The 13,798-nt window shown below is 33.9% G+C and overlaps 1 long non-coding RNA gene across 1 annotated transcript in view; it reads left to right on the forward strand.

The window, feature by feature from the left end:
* LOC139081812 (uncharacterized) overlaps window positions 1-13,317 on the forward strand; it is a 75,276-nt gene extending 61,959 nt beyond the window's left edge. The window contains exons 2-3 of the long non-coding RNA XR_011537165.1: window positions 7,876-8,000; window positions 11,887-13,317. This is a non-coding gene — a long non-coding RNA (uncharacterized lncRNA). The remainder of the gene's footprint in view (window positions 1-7,875; window positions 8,001-11,886) is intronic.
* Window positions 13,318-13,798: the final 481 nt, after the last annotated feature.

Here is a 13,798-nt window from a genome sequence, read left to right on the forward strand (position 1 = left end):
AGCTGTTCCCCAGCCAGGACTCGAAGGAGCTGAGCACGGCAGGCTGGGGCTGTGGCTGCTGCTGCTGCTTCTGCCTCTTTCTTGGCAGCAGCTGCTCCCTGGGCCTTGTGAAGAGGGAGTTTGTAGTGAGGGGTCCCACACCGGGCCACTCTCCTTTATTAGCTCGAGCAGGATACCTCCTAAAGGGATCTAACTAAATCTCTAAGGTCTCTTTGATGCCACTGGGCAAATCAATCATGAAGGGCCCCATACTCTTTTTTTTTTCCCTGAAATTTCAACAACTTGCTGAACTGCTGGGTTTTTATCAGCATAAGGGACCTAATTGGAGTTACTCCGCTCCCAGGAATCCCCAACCATCTCTGGTCCTATCATTGAAAGGCTACAAACAGTGGCTAGGGAACTGCTTCTCCCGCATTTTTCAAATCCCTCTGTTGGATTGCTAATCTGACCGAGTTTAGCCAGGAGTTAGGGGCAAAAGAGAAGGACCAAAGATCCTCCTTGGAGAAGAAAAATCTCATATCAACAGTGTACCAGCATGCTTCAAGAAAACTACACTGCTTCTGCTAGCATTCCCCGTGACCAGTTGGCATTGCGGGCGAAGTGCCCCACGGGCTACTTTAGCGCTTTCCCGGACTCATTGGTGAAGTGCCCATGGGACCTTCCAACTCTTGCAAATGATCTGCTAGCACTCATGTAGAATGTCCACCAGACTCGAAATGGTGCCCCTTAGGCTTTTCAAGCTTTTTGCTCTTCACAATGGCATTGTGCTTCATCAACTGTGCTGCTCGCTGAGCCAATTTGTCAGGAGCTCCTTTGAGATAGAGAGAGTCTTAAGCTGCCAGATGTCAGAGCAGCCTATTAAAATAACAAGTCAAGATGGAAGTAAGATTCATCGCTTTCATTACTTACTTTGATAATGTAAGCTAGAGACTAAATGAGAGAAACGTTGACTCCTCTGCTCCATCTTCCCAGAGGGAACAGTTCGAGAGTCAGATGCATCAGCAAAGACCTGAGAGCCATTTTCCTACCAAGGGAGCCCTGAGCAAAAGGCTTCTGCAGTTTTATGGTCCCAGGATCCAGGGGAAGAAAAAAGAGAGAGGGCTAGGGGTGGAAAAGTACTGGGTACTGAGTCAGAGTGGAAAAATAACTTCAAAGTCTCCCCCTCTTTCCCTTGGTCCATGGGGAGGCCTCAGCCAAGGTGTCTGACTGCAACTCCCTTCAGAGACTGCAGCTCACTGGCTGTACATCACGTCTAGTGTGGAGAGGACAGCTTTTCCCATGAGGACTGCCAGGTAAAGTCTATGGTCTTGCCTGAAAAATCACACATATATTTTTTGACCAGATTCCACAAATGGTAAAGACAATAGTGGAACATATGTAGTCTGACTTCAATGTCAGGCTGCTTAACCATTAATTGTGATGCCTCTGTGCTGCATGTTATCAGGGAGTTCAATATGCTTACAAAATTTTCTCTTGATCTTTGGTTCTTAGTAGTTTGACTGAGTTGTGGCCAAGAGTGGTTTTCTTCAAATTCAACCATTTGAATTTTGCTGAGATTCTTGAATTTATAAATTTATGTCTTTCAGCATTCGAAGGTAATTTTCAACTATCATTTTTTTCAAATATTTTTCTACCTTGTTTTCTTTCTTTTTTCCTTTTGGGATTTCAGTTATCCACATGTTAGCCCTTCTACCTTGTCCTTAGAACAGATCCATAAAACGTTGTTCATTATGTGTCTCTTTCTTACTGGATAATTTTCGTTCATCTATTTTCAATTTCACTGACTCTTTTCTCTTTCAGCTACTTTCTGCCACTTAATCCATCCAGGGATTTTTCACTTTTATTTTTAGATATTGATTTTGCAGTTTTACCATTTTCATTTGATTTTTAAATATTTTCTATTTATCTGAGGTTTCTTACTTTTTTGCTTTATGTCAGGAGTAAATTTCTTTACCTTTGTGATGATGGTTTTAAGTCCTTATTTTATAATTACAATTATCTGGGCTATCATAGGGTGAAATATATTGATCATCTTTTCCTTCGAGGACATTTTCATGCATCTTTGTATGTTGAATAATTTAGAACTGTACCCCAAACATTACAAACATATTGTCATGTAGGTTGTTCATTCTAATATATTCCTTTAGAGGCTGTTGATATAGTTGTTTTACCAGGCAATTAACTTCATTAGCCTCAAGTTGCAAACTCTCTTTTGCCTACCATGAGTGGCAGCTCAAATCTCAATTCAGATTGATCTCAGTTTGCCCTTCAAATGCATGGTTCAGATGTCATCCTTAGACCTGGGTAGAGTTTATTTTTTTTAAAGTTTGGCACCTGTGCTAACAACTGTTGCCAAGTTGTTTTTTTTTCCTTCTCCCCAAAGCTCCCTGGTACATAGTTGTATATTCCAGTTGTGAGTGCCTCTGGTTGTGCTATGTGGGACGCTGCCTCAACATGATCTGATGAGCGGTGCCATGTCCGCGCCCAGGATCTGAACTGGCAAAACCCTGGGCCGCGGAAGCAGAGTGGGCGAACTTAATCACTGGGCCACGGGGCAGCCTCCTGGGTAGAGTTTGCACATTTCTCCAGCTCTCTCCTTTCCACAAACTCCTCCCATAAGTCTGTCTCAGAGCCCTGATTGCCTTAACTCCTTCCTCTGATACTTTAAACATGAATCCAGGAAGTCCGTGGGCTCTGCATAGCCATCGAAACCGGAAATTCACACTATGCTGCTCGCTTTCTCCATTCATCATCTCCTCTCTAAAATCTGCCTATATTATTCACTCTCAGAGCCCTCTGGTAGTTTCAGTTTGTTTGTTTATTTTACTTTTTATTTGTATTTGTCTAGTAATTCTAACTGTTATCTGCAGGATGGTCAATCTCTTACTCTTCCAGAAAGGAATTAAAGTCTAGACTTTAATTCCAAAAGCATATATTTGTTGCTATGTAGAGAGTAAAGTGTAATGGGGTTATGGTAACAGGCCAGCTAAAAAAGGGTGGTAACTTACACTACAGAAGTGGTGATGGGATGACTTAAATACGTTGGATTTCAGATATATTTCTGAAATAAAGCTGAAAGAATTTTCTAAGCAATTTGATTTTTGATGTGGAAAAAAAATGAGTCAAGAATTACTTTTTTAAAAATCTGAGCAAATGAATATATAGATTTGTTATTAAATATTATGGGAAAACCTAGGAGAAGAACATGGTTGGGAAAATGGATTTCAAGTTTGGATTGGGGCATGTTAATTTTGCCCTGTATAGCATTTAAGAGATTATTCAAGTGAGTAATTTAAGCAAGATGATGGAATTGGAGATGCAAGTTTTGGAGTTATCAGTGTATAGGTAGTATTTAAAACCATGGCACCAGAAGATATCACTTAGAAAGAAGGCTAGTTAGAGAAGGAGAAGGCCCATGGACAAACATCAGTCATGGACACGTTTATAGGTCAGGAATAAGAGTAATTCATAACAGGAGCCGGGGACAGAACTGTCAATTGGGTAAGTAGGTGGGAAGAATTATGATACCTCAGAAGCCAAGTGAATATGACACTTAGGAAGAGAATTATTGAGTCAAAAGTCACTAATAGTTGTCAAATATGTGGGCTTAGAATTGATCATTGGATAGGACAATATTAGCAGGTGACTTTGACAAAAGTAAATATTTTAGGAACAAAATGGTCATGAGAAACTGCAGATACAAAATGAAGACATGTCTCTTTTTGTGCAATTTCCTTTAATCAAGCTAACTTCATTTCTGTTTTTTAAGTATTTTTCCAGGTTACAAATATCTATAATTCTCCTTGACCTATTCTCTTAACTTGAAGCCCTCAGCATTTCAAAGCTTTTACAAAGTACAAGTTAAATATAATATTACATCCTCCCTGAAACTTACTACAGTCTTTACCATTCAATGAACTATACCCCTTTTTTAAGTTTCAATGGCACATTAAAACCCCATTCTGAGACTATCACTTTGTACTTTGTATTATCATCCTTGCCGAATGAAAATCATGCTGTATTATTTTTAGATTCCAGTCCTCACTAGTACCAGGCATGCCTCCGTTTGTTAAATTTGATTAAAATGCCACTCAGTGAAAGTATAATCCACAGAGAACCTAAGTTGGATCAGAATTTGTGTTAATTCTAAGATTTTTGTTAACTCTAAGTTTTTTGCTTTGTGGAAAATTTCGTTATTACCACAAAATTTGTCCAGAAACGCTAAAACTGAAGCATAATTCCTAAAGATAGGTAATAGATATTGCCCTCAACTGGTACATATTTCGGAAAAGAGAAAAGATATTTTGACTTCTTTTTTGTTTTATCTTTGCTTTATTTCTCCATATATTTTTTCTTTACTCATTAGTAAAATACGAAAAGAAAAGCCAAAGAAAGGTGTAATGTGATCAAATGTTCCCATTTCCTTAGATTGTAGTCATATAATACCCAAGTTGTGAGTAGTTTCTATGAATATGGATTCAGATACTGAAGTTCTATCTTCCTTATAGTAGAAGATGTTTGGAAAAAGACCATCCCTTCTAGTTCACTTCAATATTACACAAAGATGAAGAAATGTTAAGATCTCAATTTTTAACGCATAGATTTGCTGAAGAATAAAAAGAAAGAAACACTCTGGAGAAACCCTTGCTTTTATTTATAGGCAAATACAGTTGGCAATTAGAACACTGTATATCCATTTAAATTCTGTACCATTTAATTGCAAATTAATCATGGTGGGCCAAGTTGGTCATGAATACAAAGAGTAATAATTATATGTGAAATTCTTTTTTACTTCAAAATGTAATTCCATAACAGTCTTGTGACAGAACTGGACTAGAGGAATTTAAGATCTCATTTAATTTGCCACTGTGAATTCTGGATCATGACAGCAAGGGTAAAAATTGCTTTTATCTATATTATTTTTGAAGTCATATAGGCTGACTATCAAATATGTCTAATGATAACTTTTGGTAACATCTAATAAAAGTAGTCAATTAGCTAATCATAAAATAGTTAAACTCATCTGGAAACAGTAGATCTAATTTTGACTGGGGGACTTTTCCCCACACTTGTTTGTTTTCCCCAAGCACGCCTGAATTCTTCTTCCACGTGGGCGGAATGGGTTACCTGGCAAGTGTACAACATACATCTGTCCAGATTTCTTGTCTGGGCTAGAGCTAATCTATGGAAAGTTCATAAGCATAAGGAACACAAGAGCCATCCTGCCTAGGTTCAAATCCTGGCGCTGCCACTTACTCACTGTAGGACCTTGGACAACACTTTCTTCATCACTAAAAGAGGGAAGATAATATAGGTAATACTAATAACTAAATTACAGTGCTTTCGTGAGGCTTAAAATAGTTAATACATTTAAAGTGCTTAGCAGACTGCTTTCTAGATGGCAAATGGCCTGACACATTGCCCAGGTACTTGGAAAAGAGAAAGACTGGAAGATGAGAGAAAAGGAGGTCTGAGTTAGAGGCATGTGGATGGAGTATGGGCATAAAGTGTGAGGATTTTTGTGTTGTATATTAATACCCATCAGGAAGCATCTACCGTGGAAAAAGTGTGAACAACAAGACAAAATGATTCAGTTTACAAAGCCAGCCTTTGTCATTGGTCATCCCAGAACTGGCCAGAAGGCACATAAATGTTGTAGCCTCAGTAACAGAGATGGAGGCTAAAGATGGATACGACAGCAAAGTATCCTACTAACCAAGTCTATTTTATCTGCTGTTGATCTGACTGCCCAACTTGCCAGCACCGAGACTTCCGTCTCCCAGGGGAACCAAGTGTTGCACCATTCTAACAGAATACACTGGGAAGTGATGGATAATTTAAGAAATCATGAACACTGCATACACAGCACTTTGTACTTTTTGATTTAGAGTCAAGCATATATATGTTTAGGAATCCATTAATTATATACTTCCTTATTTTGCTGTTCTATTTCTGAATACACACTTCATCCTTTCAGTATGATTTTTCAACAATTCAACTACCACTAACAACTATTAATCATTTGATAGGAACTAGACATGGTATCACTTCGACTTTCTTGGAATGTTTGCCTTATCAGTTGACTAAATTTTCATTTCCTCAACATTAAGGAGGTGATTTACTTCAATGTATATAATCACTCTTATGGTAGTTTATACCAACAATAGAAGCCCACATGTCATATTATAAAATTTGTAGAGAGGATGCTAATATCATATATTTAGTGAAATTATAGCCTGTTTCAAAAAAAATTCTTGGGCTGTTACAAATACTAGTGGCTTTTATGCTGGGAATTCTTCGTGCTTTCCATCCTTGGGGTGGTACCTATCAGAAAAGTTGCTTTGTTTTCTTATTTACAGGAAATATATCTGATAACAGGAGTATTACTGAATAGAATGTATATTTTCCAATTTTTAAAAATTTTGTCTTAGATGTTCATTTAAAATTTAATCCCAAAGATGAAGTTGCATTTGTTTACTTATTCTGATGTTATAATATATATTTGCTTGTTCAGAAGATTGAGAAATTTTAAAATATGTTAATCGCCATTACAAATAGGATGGAAGCAATAAAACTTATAAGTGAATTGATCTGATGGGTACTATGGAAAAAAGGAAAATACATGAACTTACAGTAGGCGCCCTTGACTCTTCTCAGCCTGCAATAGCCATTATTTGTACATGCTTTGCATAGATCTCTTACACTTCCATAGAAACACAAAATATGGATTTTTACTAATTTTTTTAAATTTTATATGCTGACAACTTAATTTTAAGATGGTCCAAATTGTGTACCCAAAAGTATTTATCATATATATAAATTAAGTACAATATACCATACATACAATAATTATATTAAATGAACATTCAAATACGTATGAAACATACGATAATTTTTAAACACCTTTGTATCTTCACTCAATTAAGAAATAGAGCATTATCAAAACAGTTGAAGCCTCTGGTGTGCTATTCTCCATTTATTTTGCCTTCTTTTCCCAGTTCCTTATCCTAAGTAAATATTGCCCTAAATTGTAAGATTATCATTCCCTTGATTTAAATACAAGTTTAAATAAATTTTGAATAAATATAAAGAAATATTTATAAGCTAGGTGAAAAGCATAAGGAATAATAACAAATTGAAGGCTAGAGTACTTACAACAAAGTTTAAGGGAAATCATTCTGCTATCACAACTTTGAAGTTTGTGCCCCTCCCAGATTCTCATAATCCAGAATTTGGTGTTTTTATTTGCTTATTTTATAGTTTTACGGGTATGTAGGTATCCTAAACAATATCCTTTTTTGTTCCGGATTTTTAACTTCCTGTCAATTGAGCTATAAAATATGTGCTCTTCTGGAACTTTCTTTCACTATTATGTTAATCAGATTTATTCTCATTAATATCTATATTTGTATTTTAGTCATATTCACTCTTCATACTATACATTGGATAAACAAAACAAATATGTTTATCTATAGACATTTAGATTGTTCCAAGTTTAATTTGTTTATCTATTTAGTTATTATTACAATATTTCTGCTATTTACATTCATATTTGTGTTTCCTTAAACAAATATGAAATAATTCCCTAGGGTATATGCTTGGATGTACACTCAGTGGGTCTCACTGTATAATCTGTTCCTTCATCATTCATTCGTATTTTTCTTTACATACATGAAACATATGTATTTTATAATCTGTGTGTGTCAATTCCAACTTTTATAGTCTCCTTGCATAATTTTGTTGGTGGTTGATCTCTTGCTGATTCTCTAACATGGTTGTTTTTTTCCCTCTTTTAAAGTAAGTTTTTATTGAAGAATAAGCTATGTAGAGTAACATGCACAATTATTAGATATATAATTCATGATGTCTTTACAGATGTGTGCACCAATATAACCGTCACCCAGATCTAGATATAAAACATCACAAGCATCTCAGAAGCCTCCATCTTGCTTCTCTCAGTGAATATACCCTCAGTTTTATCAGTTTTCTGACTTCCATCAGTAAGTACTAAGTTTGTCTGTTTTTGAACTCCATTTAAATGGAAAAATGTAGAATGGATTCTGTGATGCCTGACTTCTTTTGCTTAATGTTTTGTCTACTATTAAATCATCCATGTTACAGTATATGTTAATAATTCATTATTTTTGCTCGAGTACGGTATTATATTTTATAAATTTACCTCAGATTATTTATTCTTCCTGTCATTGATGAGTAACAGGGATGCTTCCAGTTTTTTATTACAAATCAAGTTATTTTTAATATCCTTGACTCGTGTGTTACATACAGACACTCATTTCTCCTGAGCATATAGTAAATAGTATGATTTACTGAACCATAGAGTATATGAATTCCAATTTTAGTAGATTCTGCCAAATTGATTTTCAAAATGGTTGTAGGAATTTCTAATCCCCTAGTTATGTGTGAGAGTTCCAGGTGTGCCACTAATTTACTAATACCCACAATTTATTTATTTATTTTTAAGGGATTTTGTTGGATCTGTAGTGTTATCTCAATGTGATTTTATATTTGAATTTCCCCATGACTAAATAGTTGAGCAACATTTCAGTGATTATTAACCATTTAGATATCCTCTATTCTGAAGTGATTGTTCAAGGCTTTTACCTATTTTTTAAATGATTGGATTATCTACTTTTTACTTACTGATTTGTAGGAATTCTTTTTAAATGTTTAATGAACCCTTTTGTGGACAAGTTTAACATATATAAATTCTTTATTATGCGTGGTTAAAGAAATGGATCAAAGTTTATTTTCCTCAAGCAAAAAGAGGAAGATTGCAACAGATGTTAGCTCAGGGCCAATCTTCCCTACAAAAAAAAAAAAAAATTCCTTTCCCCACACACTGCAATGGCACCTATGCTGTCAATCAAGGCAACATATGGGAGTGCATGTTTCTAGTCTCTCTATTGCCAACATATTTTGTTATTGCTGATGTTTGTGGTATTTTTATTTTCTTATTTCACTGTTGTATTAAGTCATATTTGAAGGTATGTTAGCTCTTGGAATTCTTTAAGGTGTTTATGATGGTGTATTCTCTCTCTCTCTCTCTGTCACTCCCTCCCAAACAGATTTTTAAAACATTTTTATGAAATCCCAATTGTCCGTACTTCTTTTTCATAGTTAGATTTTTTTGTGTTGAATCTAGGAAATTGTTTCTTCCAGTATGGTTATTCCAGATGTCTTGTCTGCTATATAGATCAAACTATGACAAATATTTTGTCTGAGCAAGTACCAATAAAAGCGCAGAAGGGGGCCAGCCTGGTGGCACAGCAGCTGGGTGGGGACATTCCAATTTGGCAGCCCGGGGTTCACCGGTTCCAATCCCAGGTGCGGACATGGCACTGCTTGGCAAGCCATGCTGTGGTAGGCATCCCACATAGAAAGTAGAGGAAGATGGGCATGGATGTTAGCTCAGGGCCAGTCTTCCTCAGTGAAAAGAGGAGGATTGGCAGCAGATGTTAGAGCAGGGCTAATCTTCCTGAAAAACAAACAAATAAAAGCACAGAAGAACCAAACAAAATAGGTCTGTAGACCATATTTTAATTCTATTTTGTGAGCGATATAGTCATATTGAGTAAAGTTTATGTTTCATATGTTTATGTAAATATCACATAAATACTTTCTTCATTATCTGATCAATCATTAAAATTATAATTCTTATATCCAAACAAAATATTCTGAGTGTGTGATGAGATCATGTTTGTATTCTGCATGCACACAATCATATAATTCAAAGCCTTGAATATGAAACTTAAAGAATTTACCTAAATATTAATTTTTTTAAATATTGACATATTTCAGGTTAAATGTAGTGCTATATAATCCTTGTTAATATAGGCATAAAAGAGATAATTTTGGATTTGTTGCTGTCTTCAAATTTTAATAAAAGAAACCTTAGTTTGGTTTATATTACTTAAAAACCATCTTTCTCCTATTTCTTATTGATACCAATAATAAGTGTGGGTACTATCAGATTATTTTATGACTCGAGAAGAAAAAAACCTAAAAATTTTATGAGCTTTAGTTTTTCTTAAATTTTCATAGAACTTAAGTGAGCATAAAGTAATAGTTCAACAATATCCTGTGAATTAATTTAAAATTGAAGCCTATCATAGTCATCAATGAAAAAGTACAAAATGACATCAAATCATTTATATTTATTTTTTAATCAAAGGTAAGACTTAGTAACTCTATTCTCATATGTAATAAAGGACTATTCTGGTATCTTCGGAAAAATTATACAATCATATTTGTGAATCTACATATTTTACTAGCTAACAAGCTACCAATTGTATTTGAAGATTTTTTTCCCCAAGAAGCTAGTCCAATCTCTAAAAAAGGTCAATTAAGACAATCACCAATGTCACATAACTTTATTACACTAACGATAACACTTGTTTTTAAGCAAATCACTAATAAACCAAACACATTCTACATGCAAATTGGGTCTATAACATGGTCAAATAGAATACTTGTGTATTCATACACATAAATATGTATTTAAAAATTTATTAAGGCGAAAAGAGCTAAAAATAAAGAGGAATTCAAGGATTTGAAAGCTACATATGAGAAAAAAGAATTTTTTAATGCTATATGAATTTGAATTTATTTCATAACATATGCATATGAATTTGGGTCATAATACTTCAAATATCCAGATACATATTTTTAATGATTCATAATATTTATAACTGAAAAAAATCCATAAAATGAACAGAGTGTGCTGCTAGTACAATTTCATCCATAACATGGGTCATTCCAATGATGGTGATTTTTATGGCAAGTCATCATGAGTTTCTCCTGGAGTGTCTAGAATTTCATGTGACCCCTCCTTATATGCCTGCTGGAAAACAGATTACTTCTCCAAGTGTAAACAGTGAAGATGTTAAAGGTAATGGTCATTATACTCACTGGTTATTACCAGCTTTAAACAATAAATACTTAGAAGATATGAAGTTTGGTAGCATTTTTCCTAATACTTAGAGAATATTTACTACTTATAATATATTGTATTTATAATATATTTCACTAGTACTTATATAATACTTATATATACTTATATAATTTATAATATATTATGTTTATATTTATAATATATTTTCCTAGTACTTAGAGAATACCTCTTGTCTGAAAATCAAAAATTGTTTCCAAAATATAATCATCAAATAGCAAGTTAATAAGTATTTTATTTATATTTAAATAGATCTATCTCACATAATTGTGGTCCAAGATAATATAATTACTCTTATTATACTAATAGTAATAATTATACTACTAACAATATTGTTTTGGACCACTAAAATATGAAAGATAAAATTTATTTAAATATAAATAACTATTAATATGTGCTTTCAAATAGATTTTTTCTCACAAAGTATGTCTCTATAGAACTAAACTAAGTGGATTCAGATAAAACAGCTTGTCAATAGATTTTAGAGTCAAGCTTTGTCATGTGTATCAATGTAGGCAAGTATTAGTATATGTCAATACCAGGCAATAGATTTTATAATATAGCAACAAAATTAGAGGGATTTTTTTATTATTATAAGAAATATGTACAGTCCAAATGGACTCTGTATTTATTTGGACTAAACTATGCCTTACGGAATTGATTTTTTTGGTTGAAATTTATTTCCCTTGTCTTCAGAAGGCCTGTGCTATTCAAAGAAATAATTTAAAAGCACAGTAAGAAAAATTAACTGGCAGAGCATATAAGCATTGACTTTTCAAATAATTTTCAGAGGCTATGCCTATACACTTCAAATAAAATGTTTAAAAAATAGATAAAAATGGAAAAATTGCCTCATTCCTTGATTGCATTGCCATGAAACCATCTAATTCCACTGATTTTTCTATTCTCCTGAACAGACTACCTATTGGGATTTCCTATTTGCTCTAGACTAGACCTGATGAACAGGAGCTTTCAGAAAGATTACAGCTGACAAGACCTTGGAGAAGGGCTCTTCAGGTGTCCAGATTGAACTTGTCTCGCTTTTATACCTGGCATAATAGCGCGAAGAAGTCTTTTGATGTCATTGCGCCAGAGATTGCAGCGACAGCATTACTGGCATTGCCCCAGTGGGTAGTAATGCATCAGCCAACCATTACTAGAGAAACAGGAATGAAGAAGGAGCCTGAGGATGCAAGTGCGGTGGTGGTAGTTGTTCAGTTTCACTTTGGGAAGCAAAACACTGTAGCCATCCTTTGCTTTAAAACTTTCTGTTGTGTCAGTTTCAACTGCTTATTCATTGGGGTTATTATCTGAAAATTTATTTTTAAAATAAACAATGTAAAATTCTATTTGTGGAGCAAATTTATTACATGTATACCCATTTGCATGAACACTTTTGGAAAATGGTTATTTCATGGAATCATACTTTTTCAATGCCAAGTTACGTTTTGTTTTGTTTTTGTGTTGTCAAAGCAATGTCAATAATGTGTATTCACATACTTGCTTTAAAATTAAATTACATATAGGTAACTTGCCTAGCCTTAACTTTCTAAAAAACATCTTAACTACTATATCTAGACAAAAATTACCCATATCCTTCAATCTTTACTAAGTTTTGATATTCATATGATTCACCCACAATTCACAACTTCCATAAGTGAAATTTCTTTATGCTTTATTTATAAAGCCTTGTCTGAAAACTTGGAAGTTAAGATACAGGTAATGTACAGTTTATAGAAGAAAAAGAAACATTTGAGTATTACGCATTAAGAGCATTTTTGACTTCAAATAAAACCTAAATATTCTAATTACTCTAAACAGAGTCAGGCAACATCCTGAAAGCTTCTTCATGGAGTTGTAATGTTTTATGAAGAATTTTATATCCCATGTGTTGTACTGTCACATCCTTCTGATATCAGTGTGGATGGGATGCAGAAGGAGTTCATGAATTTAGAGTGTCACAAATATACTACCTAGATGACATCTCATAAATCTCCTTCTTATATCAGAAGGGTAAGTCAGTTCTGTTTTATTATATGTTTATTAGTGATACCAAAATGTATTGCATAATTCATGTTTTTTGGCCAATAGATTTTAGAATTTCATTGTACACAATTTAGCAATATACATATAATATGCATGAATTGTTTCCCGATTGCCTTGGTAAATGCACAATTTATAACTAGGCACTTAGAAAATAATGGCTTTTTTCTGTATATGTAACTGTATAAAATATTTCAGAATCTCCAGTAGACTTTCAAATATTAGTGTTTCATTGGAATTGTCATGGCTTAAAATGGCAGCCCAGATTATTTATTAAATGAAACAGAAAGACATATCATTACAAATATTTGTTTTTGTGTGCTTTTTTTACAAAACTTTAATTATAGTACAATGGAAACAGTCCATCAAACCAAACTACATTGGCAATGGGTGCAAGAAGTCAAGAACTGCCATAAGTCCTCAAAATATTGAATCAAGCATATAAAATATAAAAAATTCCTGCAAATTAATGTATTTCAGAATTTTACATTTTGCATATTATGTAATATCCCTATCAGATTCTGGGTAGCTTGATATTATTATTTCTCAGTAACATATGTGAATGTTCATCCCAAGGGGGAGTAATGAACTGTATAAGAAGCCTGTGTTAGCTTGGGTTGACATAGATTTTGCCAGAATGTGCTGCCAAATGAGATATAAACCAGCTTTTGATTTTAAACATTTTTCTATTTTAGATTTGCAAATAACACTATCAGAACTAAACTGGGTTATACAGAACAGAAACGGTCTCAAAATAACTTAAGTAAACAGCAGAATTTACTGTAA

Source organism: Equus przewalskii, chromosome 2, assembly GCF_037783145.1.
Source record: "Equus przewalskii isolate Varuska chromosome 2, EquPr2, whole genome shotgun sequence".
NCBI classification, from domain to species: Eukaryota; Metazoa; Chordata; class Mammalia; order Perissodactyla; family Equidae; genus Equus; species Equus przewalskii.